The sequence below is a fragment of the Tamandua tetradactyla genome, chromosome 4 (genome assembly GCF_023851605.1).
Source record: "Tamandua tetradactyla isolate mTamTet1 chromosome 4, mTamTet1.pri, whole genome shotgun sequence".
NCBI classification, from domain to species: Eukaryota; Metazoa; Chordata; class Mammalia; order Pilosa; family Myrmecophagidae; genus Tamandua; species Tamandua tetradactyla.
In genome coordinates this window covers 37,254,187-37,275,280 of record NC_135330.1, presented here as the reverse complement: position 1 = coordinate 37,275,280, position 21,094 = coordinate 37,254,187, and the positions used below count along the sequence as shown (strand labels likewise).

The 21,094-nt window shown below is 42.3% G+C and overlaps 1 long non-coding RNA gene across 3 annotated transcripts in view; it reads right to left on the bottom strand.

Annotated features, from left to right (window-relative positions):
- Positions 1–348: 348 nt before the first annotated feature.
- The window catches only part of LOC143680725 (uncharacterized), a 47,632-nt gene continuing 26,886 nt past the window's right edge, over positions 349–21,094 (bottom strand). Inside the window, exons 4-8 of one of the 3 annotated variants that reach the window (XR_013174151.1) lie at positions 10,677–10,755; positions 9,245–9,441; positions 7,177–7,411; positions 4,917–5,065; positions 349–1,217 (exon numbers count right to left, since the gene is read on the bottom strand). This is a non-coding gene — a long non-coding RNA (uncharacterized LOC143680725). Of the gene's footprint in view, positions 1,218–4,722; positions 5,066–7,176; positions 7,412–9,244; positions 9,442–10,676; positions 11,057–21,094 lie in introns of those variants that run through there. The other 2 variants (XR_013174150.1, XR_013174149.1) reach the window with 2 other exon arrangements.

The window sequence follows — 21,094 nt, the reverse complement described above, 5'->3', positions numbered from 1 at the left end:
ACCCCAGAAAACCATGTTCTTAATCTTAATTCATTCCTGTGATGTGAGCCCATTGTAAATAGGACATTTTGATGAGATTATTCAGTTAGGGTGTGGCCCAGCTGGATGGGGAGGGTCTTAATCCTATTACTGGAGTCCTTTATAATGAAATTCAGACCCACAGAGAGAAAGAGAGGGAGCAGCCAGACGCCACTTCCTTCCAACTCAAAATACTTAACCCACTTCCAGCGTCACCTAGCAGCCATCACACCCTGAACGGGGAGAAGCCCTCCTCTCTTCCCAGAGGCTGTTTGGGCTGCTGGGAATCCATGCGAATACATGCACCCACTTCTCCCAAGTGGGAGTCAACAGAACCATGTTCGTTGTCATGTGACAGAACAACCAAGGACCTAGATCCTCAGCAGCCAGCCCCAGAATGCCACCGTCTTCTGGGAGACAGCATCGCCTGGATAACACCTTGATTTTGGATTTCTCCAAGTCTCAAAACCATGAGCCAATAAATTCTTGCGTTTTAAGCTAATTCATTGTATAGTATGTGATTTAGCAGTCATGAAACTTAAACAGTATATAAACAAAGTATGGTGGGAACATAGAGGAAGGTACGATTAATTCTGCAGAGTGAGGGACCAGGGAAATCCTCCAAAAGCAGGAGATACTTGCACTGAAATTTAAATTGAAGAGGCCTACAACTTGGGAGAGGGGCGTGGGGGAGAAGGACAAAGCTGAGAACGTGCGTAGGGAAGGGGTAGGCCATGTGGAGAGCTGGGGTAGAGGTAACCGGAGCAGAGGTCTTTCAAGAAGTCCCAAATCCCTGCAGAGACGCCTGCTCGCCCTGGGATGGATAGCCCTACCTGGCCTGCAGGTAACGTGCCGTACGCTGGGCTGCGTTGTCCAGGCATTGACCCAGATGGGTGTCTCTCACTACCCTTGTCACCAGACCTCCACCTGGGAGCTGATCAGCGTGCTGGAGGGAGGGAGCTCTTCCCAGCTCCTCACCCTCAGTGACCCTCGGGGATGAGGGGCTGGTGTTTGTAGTCAGCAAAGGATGCCGAGTCTCAGATCTCATGCCAGGCCACCTGGTCCCTGGCAGCGACTCTGCAGAGTGGCCTTGGGAGAAGTGGGTGCATGTATTCGCATGGATTCCCAGCAGCCCAAACAGCCTCTGGGAAGAGAGGAGGGCTTCTCCCCGTTCAGGGTGTGATGGCTGCTAGGTGACGCTGGAGAAAGCAATGGAAAGGTAAGGGTCAGGAATCAGGGGACCAGTTTCCAGTCCTGGCTTGGCCCCTAGCTGTGTGACTGTAAGGAAATCTCTGGGTCTCACCCATAAATTGACAGGGTTTGACTAGATTTCCAGATCCCTTCCAAGCTGATAGCCTGTGATTGTGGCAGCTTCCACATAGCTTTAGAAACGTTGCCATTTTTTCCTTTCATAAATTACTGAAATTCTCTTTGAATTTACTTCCTAGTGGCAAAATATGCTTGTTGAGAACATGATCTCCACTCATATCGCAAGGGTATCCAAGTTACATTGTCCATCGGGGGGAAATTACATATCGCTTAATCACAAATCAGATATTAAACATCTACTATGTGTGTTGTTTGGCAGCTGAATGGGCACCAAAGAAGAGAAACTTGAATCCTGGCCTAAAATGTTCTCATACATATATTTGGAGAAATAGAACACATTTTAGAAAAGCAGAAAGCCATATATAACTCCACACCAAAGTGTTCCTTATTGATACCAGTTAACATTTCACAGCACTAACCACCATTTGACTTACCTCACTTATCCCACGTAACTCCACAAGGTAATAAATCATTTAGGATATTTTGGGCTATGAATAATAGAAAATCCAGAGTCCAATGGTTTAAACCATAAGAAATTTATTCTCTCACTTTGCAGGAGCCCCAAAGGTCACGTAGCCCCAGAGCAGGTTAATTCAGTGGCTGAATGAAGTCATCCAGGAACCAGATTATTTCTATTTTTTTCTTCTCTCTGCCATTCTTATTGGCCTTGGTCAGAGCAGCTCCTACCACGGTTTCAAGATGCCTGCTGCCCGCGGGGACCTCAGCCTCACACCAGTGTCCACAGGTGGAAAGAGCTCTTTTTTCTCCTTATATATACATATATCTTTATATTGCTTATACTTATGACGGGGGGAGAATCTCACCGGGAAACCTTTCAGCAGGCTTCCCCGCATGTCTCCTCACGAGAACTCGGTGACATTCCTCCATCGAAACCCATCACTAGCAAGGGGACATGACAGCATTGCTGGGCTCAGCCTGCTTCAGCCCTGCAGTCTGGCTACCCCCTCCCATGCGCAGAACCGGGAGGAAGGTAGGTTCAAAAAAAAAGGAGTTTCATAGGAAGAAAAAGCCATGTGATCAAGAAGGCAAAAATTATTTCCATTTTAAAGTTTAAGAAACAGGTTTCAAAAAGTTTAAGCTAACTTGCCCAAGGTCACACTTGGTAATGGCAGAGGAAGGGTTCAAAATGGAGCCTTTACTCTGGTACATTCCCAGTTAGGTCAAAGGTAGTCTTGGCTCTCTGCCATCCCACCCCACTCCCCCTTCCAGTCCCCCCACTCCCTGTCCCCAGACCCCCAAGTGGGGGTCACACCCTTCTGATAATTTGCCTGTACCAAGTTCCTCTGGGGCAGAACCAAATCTCATTCATCTTTGTAACTCCCTTTTTACCCCCACCCTCTAACATCATCCCTACTTGCTTTTTAAATACGTTTCCCGTTCACTGTCCCCTCTACACTAGATTTTCCTCCTCAGTATGGAACACACTTCGTTTCTTTTGCCTCTCCTTCGGTCTTGCTACTGCCCAGAAATTAGCCCAAACACCCCGTAAATACTCAAAAAACTTCAAGGTTCAGACTTTGATCCCTGACCAGAGTTTCCATCCTCCCTACAGCTGTGAGGCTTCAAGCAAAATGCCTTAACCCATCTAAGCCTCGTTCTCCTTAGTTCCCACAGGTTATGCTAAGAACTGAATGAGATTATGAGAGTTTAGCAGAGCCCTCAATATATGGTAGTTATTATTTCTATGGGCTAAAGTAATAAAACTGAAAACTAGCATTAGCATAGTGTTAAGTGCAGTTGAGCCACTCTCACATCCGTGGTCTCAGCTGCTCCTCCTAACACGGCTGGGACTGGTGCTCCCTCCTCTGATAGCCGAGGAAACGGAACCTCAGAGGGGTTGAAGAGCCTCTTGTGTGTTCTTGGGGTTCTATTCTCCCATCAGATGTGTGTGTCCATGACTCCTCCTTTCTACAGATGGCTCCCTTGGGCAGGGGCTGTTAATTTGATTATAAACCCAAGTCAGCCTCGGTTGCTTTTCCCTTTGGGAATCTCATTTGCTTCTGTTGGGTACCCCACAAATTTTGCTAGTGTAGTATCAGATTTTACATCAATCTCTTGGCTTGGGATACCTGTACCCCCCTAAACCTGAGTAGTATGAATTTAGAGAGGTTTCAGTTCTTTGGAGCACCTTTTAAAATCTTCTACCCTGAACTCTTAGCAGAGAGTAGCTTCCTGAAGTGGTGGGAAGAGTTTATTCTCCCTTACCCTGAAGGGGTTATACTTCCAAATCCAGCCTTTAAACAGAAATCCGTGTTTTATTTCCTCCAATGTGTGTGCCCCAAATTGTATCTCCTGCAACTCCAGCTGTTAGGGATTAAATCTGGGTCCAGTCCCACCCCGCCTGCCACAGAACCAACTAATGAAGCTGTCATCTAGCCAAATATATATATTTGGCTTATATATATATTATATATATGTCTGTTTTATATTTTAGCAGCTGGGGACTTTGTTTTTCTTCTTTTAAGGAATTATAAATTAGCATTTTTCCTGTTACGTCTGGTATATATATTTATTTTGTCCAGCATTGTTTTCCTGGAGGGCTGGGGCTAAGGTGGTTTGGGGTGGCAGGTAGGGGAGGACTGCAGTCTTTGGCTCCTGCTGCCACATTGCTGAAAACTGAAGTCCTTGTAGTTGGTACTAAATAGGAGCCCGTTTTGTAGGTGGAGTAAGGGTGCTTGAGCTGAGACAGTTGTCACTCCTGTTCCTCTCAGGGCAACAGTGTGTGCATGGGGGTGAGAAAGGGATGTCCCATGGCCAGGGAAGGGCCTCCCCTGGGGACAGAGGTTCATCCCACAGGAAGAGTCCTCAGTATAACCCGCTTCCCCACTTCCCTCCTGTCAGGAACCCTAAATATTCAGGAGAAATGAGAGAACATCGCTGATCTGGAACCGAGTCCTCGCTCACCTGAAAAGGATTTTGATTTCTCCTCTCCTTGGGAAAGCCAAGTACAGAAAATCCAAGCTGCTTAAGTCAATGCTGCAGCCGTCAGAAACATCCCACTAAATCCATAATCCGCGTTAATGATCATAATTAAGAGGACCTGCCCGCTCTCATTAGGATTATTTCCATCATGAGTTAACAGTATTACAGTATTCAAGCCCCTAAGAGGCAGCCCAGTTTCACAGGTGAGGAAAGCGGGGGTGGGGGGTGTCTGTTACTTTAAGTCACCCTAAGTTGTCTTCTGCAACCGTGGAATTTGGCTCTCGGATGCTTAGGCCAGCCAGTTAGGCAGCCCAAAATGTACCTGAATAGCATTGTGTTACATCACTTTGAAAATCAGGCTGGGCTGTAGACCTACCTCCGGGAGAAGAAATTTGCTTGAGTTCCCCATCAGGAGAAGTGATCGCACATAGCTTGGAGCAAAAATCTGCAGTTATTAGGGTCATTCTGAAAGCTGACTTAGCTACATCAAAATAACTTGCTTCCTTTGAGCAGTCAGAAAAGCCCACAGCAGGAGAAGACCTGCCCTTTTGCCTGGAGTTCAGCATACAGATGTGAAAAAATATCCATAAACAGTCTCACACCCTCTGGATACCAAGTAACGTCACTTCTGAAGTTAAAATAGAACTGGCTCCAGCCCCAATCTACCAGATTGTCAAGAAATGGACCCGTCCTCATCCAATACGACCATCTCCCCCTTCCTCCAAGAATCCTGGAGCTAATGCAGTTCCATAAGAAGATTTGTCGAACAGCCATCCTAGAAAGGGAAGAGCTGGGATGTTGCTTACTGCTGCCATGACAACGATCTCTTCTCCCCAGTCTACACTGGGACTGACTCGCCATCCTCTGCCTGGTGCTGCAGCCCAGGGAGGTAACAAGCTGTCCCAGCCTAGTCCTTGTTCAAACCATCAGGTCTTGTGAAGGAGAAACCTCTGCAAGTGACCACATACACTGTGGTGGTGCCCCTTGCATGGACCCCTGGGATGTCCCATTCAATCCCATCAGCTCTCTGAGGAGCTGTGTCAACAGTGCCAGAACGAGTGATTGCAGCCAAGTCTGCAGCCTCACACTATTCCCGATCCCTGGGATCTCCCTCCGAGACTGGCCTGGTGCTCACTTAACTTCATAAAGCTCAAAGCTCCTGACCCCTTGTCCTTCAACCATTTGAGTACCACCGGGAAGAGCCCACATTTTAAGGACAAAAAAGGGAACCTCTCACTCTGCTGTGAGATAAGGAGAATCCAGACTTCAGGAATACAAAAGCCTATTTGCCATCCTTGGAGTGCAGTGAAATTCAAGTGAAGTTTTTAGTGACTTACTCTATTACACTAGAAAATCATGTGCCATGACTTTGGCATCTGACTTTCTGATAGTCCTCTGTACTTAATGTTCATGTGTTTGAAATATTTTTTGTTACAATATACTTCAGTTTACCTGTCTCTGAATTGTCCAGGAAGCTACAATGCCAATAAGTTTGTGTCTTTCGGGTTTTAAAAATCCATTTTAGATATTACTATATGGTACTGAAACATCTCTGCCACCTTGAGTAAGGTATGGTGAATATAATTTAACTTTTAATTTTTTATGGTTCAGTCCCTTATTCTGTTTTCTTATATAGAAACAGGGTGAATGTAAGGGAAGTGCTGTGACTATCCTACACTTAGCCCCAAACTATTAAACTTAGATTTTGTTTTACCTGTCAGAGTTTTTTTGTTTTGTTTTGTTTTCTTATCAGGCTGCCAGCTATTTCTTGTCACTATTATACGCAAATTTTGAGCAGATTTACCTTTTCTTCTCCAACTGACATGCTGCTTCTAATCTTCTATGGCCCAGGGAATAATTCAATTAGGAGAAAATTATTAACCCTATGTCTGAAATAAGAGTAAATTACCTCTAAGTGAGGATCTGGGTGGTTACTACATAATTTTCATTGCTTGGACTTTAGAATATTGATTCTAATGGAAGTTTTTAAGGGTGATTTTTGCTTCTTCCCTGGATATTTAATACTTAATTCCATGCAAAAAAATTGTAAATCAGATCATATTTTGGCATTTTCACTTTTCTTTCTGACTGCCCTCCCTCTCTCATCTAATATTCCTTGTCCCCTTCTCTCCAAACATCCATGCTAGCAGCATATTGCAATGAAAGAACATGAGCTTTTGGAATTTGACTACAGAGTTAAATTCCTAGTTTTTCTTACTACTTAAACTTGAAAAGTCACGCAGCTGCTCTGAAACTCAATATCATCATCAATTCAAAGAAGAGTGATAATTCTTCTCAGTTATTAGGGTACTATAAAAATGAAAAGTGATAATGTTTATTAAAATGTTTTCTAAAATCAAGTTATTATCCAATATTATCACATATCCTTGTTTTATCTATTTAATTAGTCCTCCTAGAAGCTTTTTGTACAACATTGCTAACATTTATTGAGCTATACTGCGACAGACACTGAGTTTGTTCTTTTCTCATTTAATCCTCCCCAGTCTTAATTTGTGCTAATAACAATGATATCATCCTCAGTTTTACGAATGAGGAAACTAAATCTTAGAAAGGCTAGGTAATTAGCCCAAGTTCAAAGAGCTAGTGAGTATTAGAGTCACCAGGGTTTAAAGTAAGCCAGGCTGACTCCATACCCCAGGTCTGAGCCTCCAAACAAGGGCAGAATTTACATAGCTCGGCTGGAGGGGGCCAGAGAAAGAGAAAGGGCAATTTGGGGTAAGGGATTAGCATAGACCCTCCCGCCCAGCCTCCCATCCACATCACACCCAGAGACAGCCCTGGCCTCGGGGCCCCAAGGCCAGCCTTCAGAGTTCCAGTTCAGGCACTATTCAAACTCTGCCCCAGACAGGTGTCAGATCCTCTCACCTTGCAGGTTATCATGCATTTCTAGGGCTTCCCATGCAATGCTGGCACTGCAGGTTTTCCATGGCGGAGTGGGCAAGGAAAGCCGTTACACTCATGGAAACAGTGCTGGTGTTTCCATCACGGCCAGGTAGGCCTTACAGCCTCTTCACAGCCCAGCCACGAAAAGACTTCACAGTTTTCACTCATGATGACTATTCAAACTTTAAGTATTTCATTCCACATCTAATAGGTTTGTCTAAAAAGAAAAAAGCAGAAAGCAATTGACAATCTAATAGAAAGCTACGCTTCTGAGTTGATGACACAGCTAAAAGTTTTCAGGGTACAAAACTTTTCTTTGCCTGTTCATCCTCTCCAGCTTTGTAGATAGCTAGGTCAAAGCCCCACAGAAGGACAGAATCAAAAGAGATACTGAATGATAATCCAAAGAATTCAGAAATCACCACCACATCCTATTAGAGCATTCTTATAACCTAGACCACACGCACAAAACGGGATTGCCAAAGGGTGGGGCTAGGCAGGGCTTACCTGGACAGAAATATCACATTTGGACCAGACAATATCATACTTCTACTTTCCCAAAATTCTCCATTTACTCTGTTGTCTACTGGATAGTCAGACTGGAAATTATTTTTTAAAAAGTAACAGCAATAGAGGTGCAGTTCAGTGATAGAATTCTCGCCTGCCATGCAGGAGACCCGGGTTCAATTCCCAGCCATGCACTTTCCCCACACCAAAAAAAAAAAAAAAAAAAAATTCAACAAATGGTGCTGCACTAATAGGGTACTCACATGGAAAAAAAGAATGAAATGTGACCCCCACCTACAGCACAAAACAAAAACAGTAAAGCAATAATAAACACTATGCACCACTTGTTGTAGATAGGTGGCTACTCCTCACCGAAAGCATCATCCCTATTTGACGGATGAAGAAATGAGGTTCAGGGACTTGGCAAAGGTCACACATCCAGGAGGTGAAAGATGGGGAGTCAAGCCCAGGTAAGCCTGCATCCTTTCTTCTTGGCCATACTGCCTCTTGACCCACCCTCACTACTAGACCCCCTGGGTGAAAGGACTGTGCCAACATGTGTGATGGTAGGTTCTGGTGTCCACTTGGCCAAGTGCGGATGCCCAGTTGTCTGGTCAGTCAAGCACTGGCCTGACTGCTGCTGCAAGGATATTTCATGGCTGGTTGATAAACTGGAAGGCTGGTGCATTAAATAATCAGTCAGTTGATTGCATCTGTGGCTGATTTTATCTGCAATCAATTAAGGCATGTCTCCCACTAATGAGATAATATAATCAGTGCAAATCTTTTAAGGAAGAAGAGAAATTCTTTCACTGCTTCTTCAGCCAGTGAGCCTCTCCTGTGGAGTTCATCCAGACCCTTCATCAGAGCTGCCAGTTTCACAGCCTGCTCTGTGGAATTTGAACTTTTCCATTCCCACAGATGTATGAGACATCTTTATAAATCTCTTACAGATCTCTCCTGTCAGTTCTGTTTCTCTAGAGAACCCTGATTAATACACCATGCCTGATAAGAATCTTTGTACCATATGTGACAAGATGAATTACTCTGTGCCTAAAACCCCTGGCAGGTCACTGTTTCCTTGTCCTGATTTCATGGGAATGGAGAGGTGTCAATGAGGCATACACAGCCCTATCTGAAAAATCAGAGCCTGCTAATGGCCGGAGGAGTCAGCAATGCCTGCCTTCTGCAGAAACAGTCTGTTTTTAAAGCCAGCATCAAATGTACTCACTCAGGTGGGCCCGTCTTCCTCATCTCCCCAGTGAAGTCCCCAAAGCTAGTTTCTATTTACCATTCATCTTTATTTCCAGGACTGTCCTAACCCAGAGAAGAAACTGAAGGTTGGAGCTAGCATTAAAACATGTGCTTCTCATTAGATTGTCTGGAGCCCAAGTTGTAACCTACCCAACTTCAACATTTGGCACAGAAGCACAAAGCATAGTCTGAAAAATATAATTAAAGCTACATTGTCATTTTATCCCTGAACTGCTCAAGATCCCTGGCTCCCTGGTGATCCATCAGACCCAACACAAATGCCACAAACCTTGCATTCAGGATCTTCTGTCAGGCTCTTCCAGGGACTGCCTCTTCAGGCCCCTCTAGTTAAGACTTGTCGTCCCAAGCCCTCTGCTTGGCAGGCAGAATGCCCCCAATTTCTTCAATCTCCTGCTCATCTGTGAGCCTTGGCTCATGGTTGAAATACCTTCTCACAATCATGTTCCTTCTCCGCCTCCATCATTTCTTTTAAAATTCAAAAGAAAGACACGAAGTCTTTCCAAACCAGCCCCCATCCCTACAATTCTTTTTATTAGCTTTATTCAGCTGCCCAGCATTACTAAGGAGTACCACCTGCCACAGATCACCAAGATTCTTTTGGGGCAGCGTTTGTGGCGTACTTTCCATGGGCCAGGCACTGCACTGAGCCCCCCACATGCCACTCTCTGCTCTCCTTTACAGGAAACCTTCTCAAAGGAGTTGTTTATACTCATGCCTCGATTCCTGTCCTTTCATTCTCTTTGGAGCCAATTTCAAACTCCCACCTCTCCACTGAAGTTGCTCACTTCAATGATACTAATGATTTGCATATGGCTAAATCCAACGTTCACTTTCCATCCCCTTCTTCCTTGACCTGACAACGCTATGTGACCAGCTTGATCTCTCCCTCCCCCTGGAAGCCTTGTCTTCATGGGGCCCCAGGACACCACCCTCTGGATGATCCTTTCTCTCTATCTCAATGTCGGCAGTGCCCCTCCTCCTGATCTCAGCTTTTAACTCTTCCCCTCGACCACTCAGGGCAGTCCACCCCTCCATGAGGTCCTCCAGGGGAAGAACCCTTGGAGAAAACCCCAGTCTTGCTTGCAGACCCTGAAAACAGTAGCCGTTGCTGCCACAAAGAGTGTGCACCTCATTCCCACTTTGCAGCCTCCCCTCACTCTTCCCTAGGTGGGGGCAGCCTCATGAGAACCCCTCACCTTTGGACTCCCCAGGTGAGAGCCAGACACAGCCCCTGGGTCTCTCAGACTTCAGAGAACACACGTTCTGCTTGTTCTCCACATAACCTCTCTCACTTGGCTTGAGATGAGGAGGTGGGCACCCCTCATCCCTCCCCCTTTTCATTGGGGGATGGGATATGCTGAGAATGTCCAGCACACTGATAATTCTCTGCAAAAAAGTCCCCACTTTCCAACATCTTGTAAAGCCCAATTCTTATTTAAGCTAGAGCTGGGTGATGGGCAAAGGCTGGCAGGAGAGGCTGGAGGCAACCCCTCTGAAAGTCCTGCATGACACTCCAGCTCCTGGCCTTGGAATGCCAATGGGACTTCCCATCAGGGCTTTTATTACTAGCCTTGGGGACCTTTGCTGAAACTCAGAGATAAAAGGATAAGTTACAATGCACAGTCTATTTCAAATGTCTGTTCAACTGAATACCAAAACTGGAAAAGGAGACGATAACACTTACTACTATTGAGACTCACCCAGAAGATTAACTCCATTCAGAACAGAGCATCTGATAAATTCTCAAGCTCCTTTCTGGAAAAGTTTTCAGCCAGATGACTGGGGAAGAGGTAAAGAAAACATCTTTGAAAGAACAGCATCCTTGGAAAAGATAATCTGTCTTCTAGGAGTTTGTAACAGGGAAGGGAACCATGGGGATGGGTGACCTTGAGGTTTCAGGCCAAGCTTTCTTCCATCCGGGGCATGTGGGATCTTATATGACAAGAAGGAACTGACCCTGGTGAGGGCTGCCTGTGACAATTCTAAACTTCTTTATTTAAAATTTCCACTGATCTACAGCTCCCTGAACTTCATATCCCAGTAGAAATTCTTGGGGATGTGCTTCTCACCAGCTTTGGGACTGGAATAAAGGGGAGAGGTAGAAACAGGCATGAGATACTATCTACCATTATATGAGCACATACAATGACCTACATACCTTGCTGGTTACAGTACAAGTCATTTACTCTTTACAAATATTCTGAGGAGTAGATAGAACTAATATCATTTTACTTATGGGGAAACTGAGGCTCAGATTGATGCAGAGATTCTCTCGTGAAAACGCAGGTGGAAGAAACCAGAATAGTCACTGGACTTCCCTGCCGAGCCTCACACAGTGTGCGCTACCTGAAAACAACTGCTCATCCTTTTTCTTCTAGATCCTACTATTCTTAAATGGGCAGCTCCCACGTGGCTTCCTTCATAGTGCTGTCTCTGTTCCCTCCAAGGTGAAAGCAGTTGCTCCTTCCATCTGATGGACTTTGTACCACCTTTATGGTACTTCAAAATCCCCTTCTTAACATGTCCATTTGTGCATATCTTATTTCCTCTGCCAGAACGTAAAGTCCTGGAGGTCACTGACAGTGTCTAATTCACTTTGGTATTACTCAAAGCATTTATTTAATAAAAGCATTAGAGGAAGTTTCTTATTCGCAGTTGATACACGTTTGTTGAATGAGGGGCAGACATTGCAAAAGGTGAAATATCAGGTATTCCATATCAGAGCACCTTGTTTGCAGCTCAAATGAACAAGATCTGAGGATCTGCTGTCATCAAAAGCAAACACCAGCTGATTTCCAGAGGGCATCTACCCCATCCTGGCTTCTGCTTCAAAGTTTCCCCTAAGTCCCAGTCGCAGCCCTCTTGATCTTTCCATGTTTGCTCATTAAAGTTAATTTGGGACATGAAAAGATGCAGGACTGAATATTTCATTAAGGCCAGGTCTTCTTTATGCAGCAACTACAGACAAAATAAACAGAAAGAAGGCAGAGGCCACCAGTATGAGACCAGTGAATGTGGGACCTGTTTGAACCCCAGGCCTCTGTCCATGAACTGACCCCTCCAGTCAGCTTTGTGATGTTCAGAATATCAAGGGAAATTGATTATGTCTTGTCACAGAGATGAACCTTCAAGAGACTACACATATAGGAAAAAAATAGGGGAAACAACGGCTAAAATATATTGGGTAGAGAGAAATACGAGCAGTTAATGAGAGGGAGGGGTAAGGGGTATGGTATGTATGAGCTTTTTCCTTTTTCCTTTATATTTCTTTTTCTGAATTGATGCAAATGTTCTAAGAAATGATAGCGGTGCTGAATATACAATTATGTGATGATATTGTGAGTTATTGATTATATACCAAGAATGGAATAATTATATGGTAAGAATGTTCGTTTGTTTGTTAAGTTAAAAAAAAAAAAGATCTACACAACTCTCCATCCTGGGAGATTAAGGAAAGGACAATTCAAGTGACAACAACCTTAACTCAAGTCCTGGGCATGGAGTAAAGATAATTATTACTAATAATATCAACTATCATTTTCTGAGTTCTTATTATGTGCTTGGGTTAGTGCTGAGTGTTTTTATATGGATTCTCTCCTTCAATCCCCAAAGTAACCTTCTGATGCGTGATACTATTATCAACCCCATATTAAATATGAGGAAAATGGGGCTTAGAGAAATTAAGAAACTAGACTGAGATCTTACAACTTGTGAGTGGCAGAGAGAGTGGCAAAGCCGGGTTTGCAACTGTGGCTGAATATTCTCAGGGTCTGTACTATTAACCGCCTCACCCTATTGCTTCTCAGGATATCCTAATAGTCTAGTCTTTTTAAGCAGGCAGAAAAGACACTAAGCAACAACTGCTGCATTCAATAGAGCTGCTCTGAATGTGGATACCAGTGAGGTGAGACCTTGACTCTAATAAATGTCATATTAATAAAAGTTCATTTATTGGAGAAACAAATGAATATAAGTTATCATATAAACTATTAGTGCTATGAGAAACCAAGGACACCTTCGCCTTCATGGCATGCCAAGATCCCTAGGGTTCAGCAGGACGGTTTGTAAACTTACAAAAGTAAAAAAAGCTGGAGGGCTGGGGGAAGTTGAATAATAGAGAAACACAGTAATGTATCACCAATCTCAATCTCAAATTCCCCTAACCTTCAAAGACATCTTTGTTTCTATGGAGACTTTCATTCTAATAAATGTAAGTTACATCTTTCTATGAAGGTATTTTAAAGGAGAAAATAGGTTCTGGGGCTTAAAAAGGAACATGAAAACCATAAAATGAGATGTCAGAAATAAGTCCAAACACATCAGTGATCACAATAAATTTAAGTGTTTTAAATTCCCCTATCAAAGTAACACAGATTTTTAGAATGGATTAAAACACAAAATCATGCTATGTGCTACTGACAAGAGATGTCTAAAACAACAAGCACAGGCATAAAAATATACTAGAAAAATAATCAAAGAAATCAGATATTATAATGCTAATATCAGACAAAAGAAAATTCAAGGTGAGAAGCAATAACAATTAACAGAGACAATGATATTTTCTCTAATACCTTCAAATCACCAAGAAGATATAATAATTATGAATCTTCATGCATTAACAAAGTGGCATCTAAATTCATAGGATAAACACTGATAGAAATAAAAAGAAAAATTAATAAATCAATCATCATCAAATTATTTAACAGACCAATCTCAAAATAACCAGATCATATAAGAAAAAATGAATAAGAATAGAGAAAATGTGAATAATTCTCACGGAACATTTATGAAAAAAAAGCATATTCCATAAAAAGAGAAAATGATGTCAATATAAAAAGGATAGTAAAAGAAAAAACATTTATTTATAAGTTAAAATATATTCTTCTAAACAATTTTCGTGTTAAAAGAAAATAGAAATGAAAAGCTATTCAAAAATGAATGGTACGGGGCGGACCATGGTGGCTCAGAAGGCAAAGCTCTTGCCTGCCATGATGGAGACCCAGGTTCAATTCCTACTTGTGCAAAAAAGGGAATGGTACATGGGAGTGCAAGGGTAGTTCAGTGGTAGAATTCACACCTACCATGCAGGAGACCCAGATTCAATTCCAGGCCCATGCACTTCCCAAAAAAAACAACAAAAATTTAACAAATGGTGCTGCAATAACAGGACACTCACATGGAAAAAAGAATGAAATGTGACCCCGGCAATCAAAAAATAGAAAAGAATGGTGCAACTTAACTTTATCTTTTAACTACACTTAGATTTCAGTAGTTAATTATGTTCACAACATTGTGCGACCATCACCACCATCATTACCAAAACATTTCCATCGTTCTACATAGGAACTGTGTACATTTTAAATCTTAACTCCTTAGGCCCTATCCCCACCTTGTCTCCTGGTAACCTATATTCTTAGATTCTAACTTCATGTGTTTCCTTATTGTAATTATTTCATATCAGTGAAATCATACAATATTTGTCCTTTTGTGTCTGGCTTATTTCACCTGACATGGCTTCTTCAAGGTTCATCCATGTTGTTACATGTGTATATAGTAACAGAATAAAACTTAAAAAAACAATCCCTGGAATGGCACTATACAAACAGTAAGCCGTAGACTAAACCACAGACGATAGTTAATAGTATAATTATAAAAATGTGGTTTTGTCAACTGCAACAAATGTTCCACACCAATGCCAGGTGTTAATTATAGGGCGGTTTATGGGAATGCTGTATTTTATGCATGATTGTTCTGAAAACTCACAAATTCTCGAATAAAATAAAAGTGGATGATAATGAGAGTACTCCATACATCAAAGCTGTGGGATGCAGCCCGAGGGAACTCAGATGAAAAAGGAAGTCTCTGCCAGATTCTTGTGGGAGTGATTAAGGGGTGACTGAGAAGGTTGCCCTTTATAGTTCCATTCCAACATTGCCCTTCCCCTGAGCTTTCAGACTTCTTACTCTAGAACTGCACCATCCAATATGGTAGCCACCAACCACATGTAGCTATTTAAATTTAATTTAAAATCCAGTCCTTTGCATTGGCCACATTTTGAGTGCTCATCAGCTACCTTAACTAATTGCTATCATGTTGGACAGAACAGATTATAGAAAATTTTCATCATTGCAGGAAGTTAAATTTGGTAGTGATTCTCTATACTTTGACAAGAAAACTCCATTATGTCAATTTCACTAACTTTAGGCCACCACTAAATCTAGGTTTTAACTGACCAATCTAGCAGACTAGGTATACCAATCCTAGATACTCATATCATAGTAATTTCAGAATCTCAGGTGAGTATTGGTAAATGTGGTTTAATCATCAGTCCTTAATATTCATTTTACTTGGTCACACACCTTTAGAATTCATTCACATACAAGCTCCCAACACTCTTTTAAATATTGATTGTGAGGTCATATAACAATTTCGGTGTACAGATTCTCTTTGCCACCCCAAACCAAGTCATAAATATCTTTATCTAGGCTATATTGGTATTCTAACTCTTAGATCTAGAGGCGATAAGGGGTGGTGGGAGTGGGTCCAAAAAGGATTGGGGACCCCTTGTAATGCAACTGCCCCAGGTGGCATGATCAGAAAGTTTTTATGCAAGATTCCACAAGGGTTCCATGCACTAGAGTAACTTTCCAGAAACCTACAACCTCCAGATGGGTTCCTGGTACAGATAATTCCTGAAACCTAGCCCAGTCTCTCCAGAACATCAGATAGTTCCATCTCCCTACCCCATATTAGTGACAGACCCTTTCAATATCAAAAATTTAGAATTGCCTTAGCCCAAACACCCCTAAAGAGAGGTATGGAAAGATCAAAGGTGATAGTGGAGTTATACAAACAAGATAGAATTTAATAAATGAATATGAATGCTGAATCATTAAATTGATTATCTCTTTTAGTCTCCAGTATTTTAATAGGCAGCTAGAAGTAAAAACATAAAATTGTGAAATTGTAGCCAATGTCAAAGTCTGAATAATTGTCGTGCTGTGCTTTGAAATTCTTAGCTTTTTGTATATATGTTATTTTTCACAAAAAAAGAAAGAAAGCAGATTGTGATAATAAGAAATATTTAAGCCCTCTAGCTTCCTACATTTTGGAGCAGCCAGAAGAAAAAATATGAGAGTATCATACAGACCATGACAAACTCTGGGATCTGTCCTGAAACCACTTGTTGAAGAGTGCTTTGAAAACTATTGCTTTTTTATTTCTCTGCTTTGTATGTATGTTATACCATACAATAAAAAAAGTTCAAAAAAAGTTTTTATGCAGAAGAAGGCTTTTTCTTTCAGATGGGAGGAGGGGTTTCCTTCATCAAAAAGGAAGTTCTCAGCCTCAACTGCTCCCCTTCCCCACCCACCCCATATCTCAGGGTCCCATTCCTTCTCTACAAGGGCCCTTAAATTAGCATTAGAGACTGTCAAGGTTAAGCATTTAATTAGCTTTGCCACTCAACAACCTTTACAATATAGCGCTTGATGTGTTTCATAGCTATATCTGCCCTGAAACAAGAAATCAAAGATTCCCTTAAAGTTGATATAAAGGCTTTTGTATTTTCCATCATCTTCGAATCTAGCATCAAAGGCTTCAATTTTTTCTTTTCACCTAGTATAATCTCTATGGAAGCACTGCCAACTGAACTTCTTGCAATGATGGAAATCTTCCATATTGACACTGTCCAGTATGATAGACATTAGCCATATGAGGATATTGGGCATTTGAAATGTGGCTAATGTGGCTAAGGATGAACTTTAAATTTTATTTAATTTTAATTCAAATGTAAATTGCTACATATAGCTACCACATTAGACAGAGAAGATCTAGAGCACCAAAAGGAGTCAGCTAAACCAATGTTTATAGTCACCATATCATCAATTTGCCACAGCCACTTCCCCTCCCAACACCTTACCCTACACTTGCACTTCAATCTGTGCAATGATTGAGTAATTGTAGTGCCACTGCAGTCTTAAGATGAACAATGTTCCTTTCCTCTGGTGAGATTTTCCATGCACTTCTCAACTATGTAGCATCTTAGTCCCTGAATTTCCTCTTGAGATCCCTCTTAGGGCCACTCTTGATATCAGTTACTGAAACAATCAGCACTCTGGGGGGAGGGGGGTGGGCAGATTGCACACTCAAATGGGGACACTGGAAAGAATTAAATAAAGAGGTCATTTAAATCAATGCAGGACTTTTCCAACCCGGTCCCCAGGAGAAGGACTGCTGCAAAGTGGTATGGTGAGAAGAAGAAGGACTGGTCTGCCATGAGTGAGATGCAGACCACAGAACACCATTACCATATACAACCACATCCATGGAGTGGGCTTCAACAAGTGTGCCACTTGGACACTCAGAGAGATCCAGAAATGTGCCATGAAGGAAATGGGAATGCCAAGGTTGCACGCTGACACAAGGCTTAACAAAGCTATCTGGGCCAAAGAAACAAAGAAAAGTCCCATACTGTATCCATGCACTATTGTCACAAAATGTAATGAGGTAATGAGAATGAACATTCACCAAGCAAGCTCTGTACACTGATTATCTGTGCACCTGTTACCACTTTCAAAAACCTACAGCCAGTGAATGTGGATGAAAGCTAACAGTTGATAATCAAATAAAATTGCAAAATAATTGTCTACAAAAAAACACAAAAAAATCCCCCACAATACTGGAAGGGATGGAAAAGCACCCAAGGGTGGGCACAGCAAGGAGTTATAACTACCCCTGGACCTGAAGGCACAGACCTAGAGAGGGACCTTCAGCTGTAGGCGAGGGCCCTATGGCCTTCTGCAGAGGATGGAATCAACCTATTGTCAACCCAAGAGAGAGGGATTCTGGGAAATAAATACATCAGACCCACACACCTCTTTCTCACCAACCCCAACCAGAAGCCAAAGAGCAAGGATGGTCATTAATTCCATTCAGAAAGCTTAGCTCTCTGAGGCATAAAGTAGGGTGCATAAAGACAGAAAGTGGCTCTGGAGTGGCAAACAAAAATCAAAATCTCTCCCATTAGTTCCCCTGCTGGAACTAATGAGAAAAACTTAGGCCATATAACATCAAGACTCTTGTCTTAGGGGGTGCGTAGGTGGTTCAGAGGTAAAATTCTCACCTGCCATGCTGGAGACCTGGTTTCTATTCCTGGCCTATGCACCTCCAAAAAAAAAAAAAAAAAAATCAACAAAAATGGTGCTGCGATAATGGAATACTCACATGGAAAAAGAATGAAATGTGACCCCCAACATACAGCATACAAAAAAAAAAGATATGTAAATAAAACCTTGTTTGTTAAGAAAAAAAAAATAAAAAAAGACTCTGGCCTTGTGCTGATTCCCCAAAGAAGTGCAGCCCATCTTCCCTCTCCTGGAACTAGATGTGTTCAACAAAGCTGGGTGAGTCACAAACATTGATGATGAGGAGGAGGAGGAGGAAGAGGAGGAGGAGAAAAATGACAATGACTTAAGCAACCAAGGAGGAACAGATGAAAAGGAGCTTTTGAAAGAACTTCACTAAAACTTTCCCTCAACTACTTTTTTCCTAGGATGATTCTGAATAAGCTTGAACAACGCTTATCAATTGAAACCCTCTAAAATGCACCCTACACATCACTCAGCCTGAACATTTTCTGATTCTAAATATTCACCAATTAATATATATTTGTGTATTCGATGTCTGTGTACTACACCTTTAACTGTGTTATAAACTCTATGAGTTCAAGATGATGTCACCACAGTTAGGAAAGTCATGTTTACTGAATTCCTGAGGACCTTTTTGCTCACTTTGACATTTCATGATGCCGGACAGGCAGCTGTGCTTATTAGGCCCTTTGGGATGCTGGTTGGGATGGAGGAGTCTTGCTGCAGAGCAGCTGGATAATAAAGGTCCTCCATGGGCTCCGCTGGCCACATAAAACAGCTTTCCAAGTACCTGGTGCCCATCAACTCTGGAGCTGTCTGCCAGTTCTGCTAATCATTGACCACCTCTGGCTTCCTTCTTTGCTACCTGTAGGTAGCATCTGGCTTAGAATGGTTGATGCCTATCTTCAAAGTCCCAGGAACAGGATGCTTAAGCTTTAATGAACAGCATGTAACCTTGATGCTTGGCCAAGGCGGGGGCCTGAGCATCCCAGATGGGCCTTATGGGAGCCACCTGTCCTGCGCATTGCCACTTTCAACCCTGGACTGGTGTACTATTGCCCTCCTCTTCTGACTCGCAAAAGTGGCCAAGAAGTGGATTTAAACGTGGTCAAGAGATAGTGGTATTTGCTTGTTCCCCTACTTCCACTATGCCCATTAGATCCACTGCCTGTTGGTACCATGCATAGCATTACAAGTGACCAAATGCAGTGCTGTTTGAGATCTGTAGTTCACTCTAGGTAGAATGGGGCTAATCAGACACATGCACCCTTTGTTGATGGTAAGTACATAATGGAGCAATGCATTTTGCTGTACCAAGGATCATATCTCTTCAGAGCAGCTCAATAATTTCCCAGAGGAAAAGGAAAGAACCAAAAGCAGTGTCAATACAGTGTCACTCTCACAAGCTTCCTTTGTCCCTCCTCTCTCTCTTTGAGATTTTCCAGGTTTTCTGACCACTGGCTAAAAAGGAAAAAAGATCAGGGAATAAATAAGTACATTCCCTTCTATGCAACAACCCCCATGTTTACATACCCCCCCTTCTCTTTTACTCTTTCTCTCTCTCTCTCTCAAGCACACACATACACACAGAGTTATCAAAATTCTCCCTTTTTTCTAATTAAGAAACTGAGATTTAGCTAATTAGAGGAAATTGGGACTAGAATCTTGGTTTCTTAATTTCCGATCTTCTTTCCATTTGACAGCCCTCCCTTCCTAAAATCAAGTGTTTATTGTTCTCTCATTTTTTACTTATGTGTTTCTCCAATCGTTTTCTTCATTGGCTATTATTACTTTTACGTTAGTTAGGGTAAGCCAGCTACTTTTAAAAAACAAACACAAAGATTTCCATTACTGAACCAAATCATGTCTGCTTCTTGTTCACATTTGATCTAAAATGGGTTTTCCTAACAAGCGCATAGGTCTCCTACAAGGAGTAATCCAGGGAACCCTGTTCCTTACCTATTGATGCTCCTCCATCCTCAACAATACATGACTTTCAAATAAGCTATGATATTCTGTATAAAGCCGGAACAAAAGAAAGCAGCATGGAAGAGTACAGGAGGGAGGATTTGATAGACAACACCGGGAAGTAACAGCTACCACTTCCAATCACCATGTTCCAGCCTAGAACATAGTTGCAAGTCTGCATTTAACTGCAAGACAGAGTGGGAAATGTGATCTACTGATCTACCAACCAAGAAAAGGAAATGAATTTGATGAACCGTTAGCTAGTCTGTTCCACACTTGCGCATGAAAAAGAAAAGAATCTTGAAGTTAAAATGGAATAAGGAAAGGGTGGTGCAACGGTGGCTCGGTGGCAGAGTTCTCGCTTGCCATGCCGGAGACCCGGGTTCAATTCCTTGTTTCTCCCTATGCAAAAAAAAAAAAAAAGGAATAAGAAAAATAAGTCCCCATATAAAGCTATATTAAGCTCTCTCTCCTGTGGTGTTTTTACACTCAAATCCCCATTCTCCCACTGGCAAGAAATTACCTCCATCCTCAAAAGCATGGAGAGACTGGATTTGGGTGCATTAAGTGTATTTGGGAAAGAGGAGACATTTGTATGAAAGTGAGAGTTCAGAGGCAGTGCTGTCACCTGAGTGCAAATTTTCCTCCTCCCCACTAGGGGACCTGTCACAATAAGTGCTGCCTCTGCACTCCACAGCATTGCTCAGATTTGGGCAGTAATGCAGAAAATTGTGAAGTTAGCAGAATTCATATTCAGTAATGAATTTTGTCTCCCTTCAGCATACCCATCATCTCCAGAGAAGCTTTTATTCTCTGTACTCTCTGCAATGAGTCCAGAACCATTTGTGTGCCTAGGGTATGTCTTGAATTACCTAGAGCTTGTTCTCTACCATCCCCTCTAATTGAATACTCTTGCCTTGGATACAATCCCTCATGTGCACGTGGCAGTCAACCAGTGCCCAGGACTCTTTCTTCCTATAGATATGAAATATATATAGCAA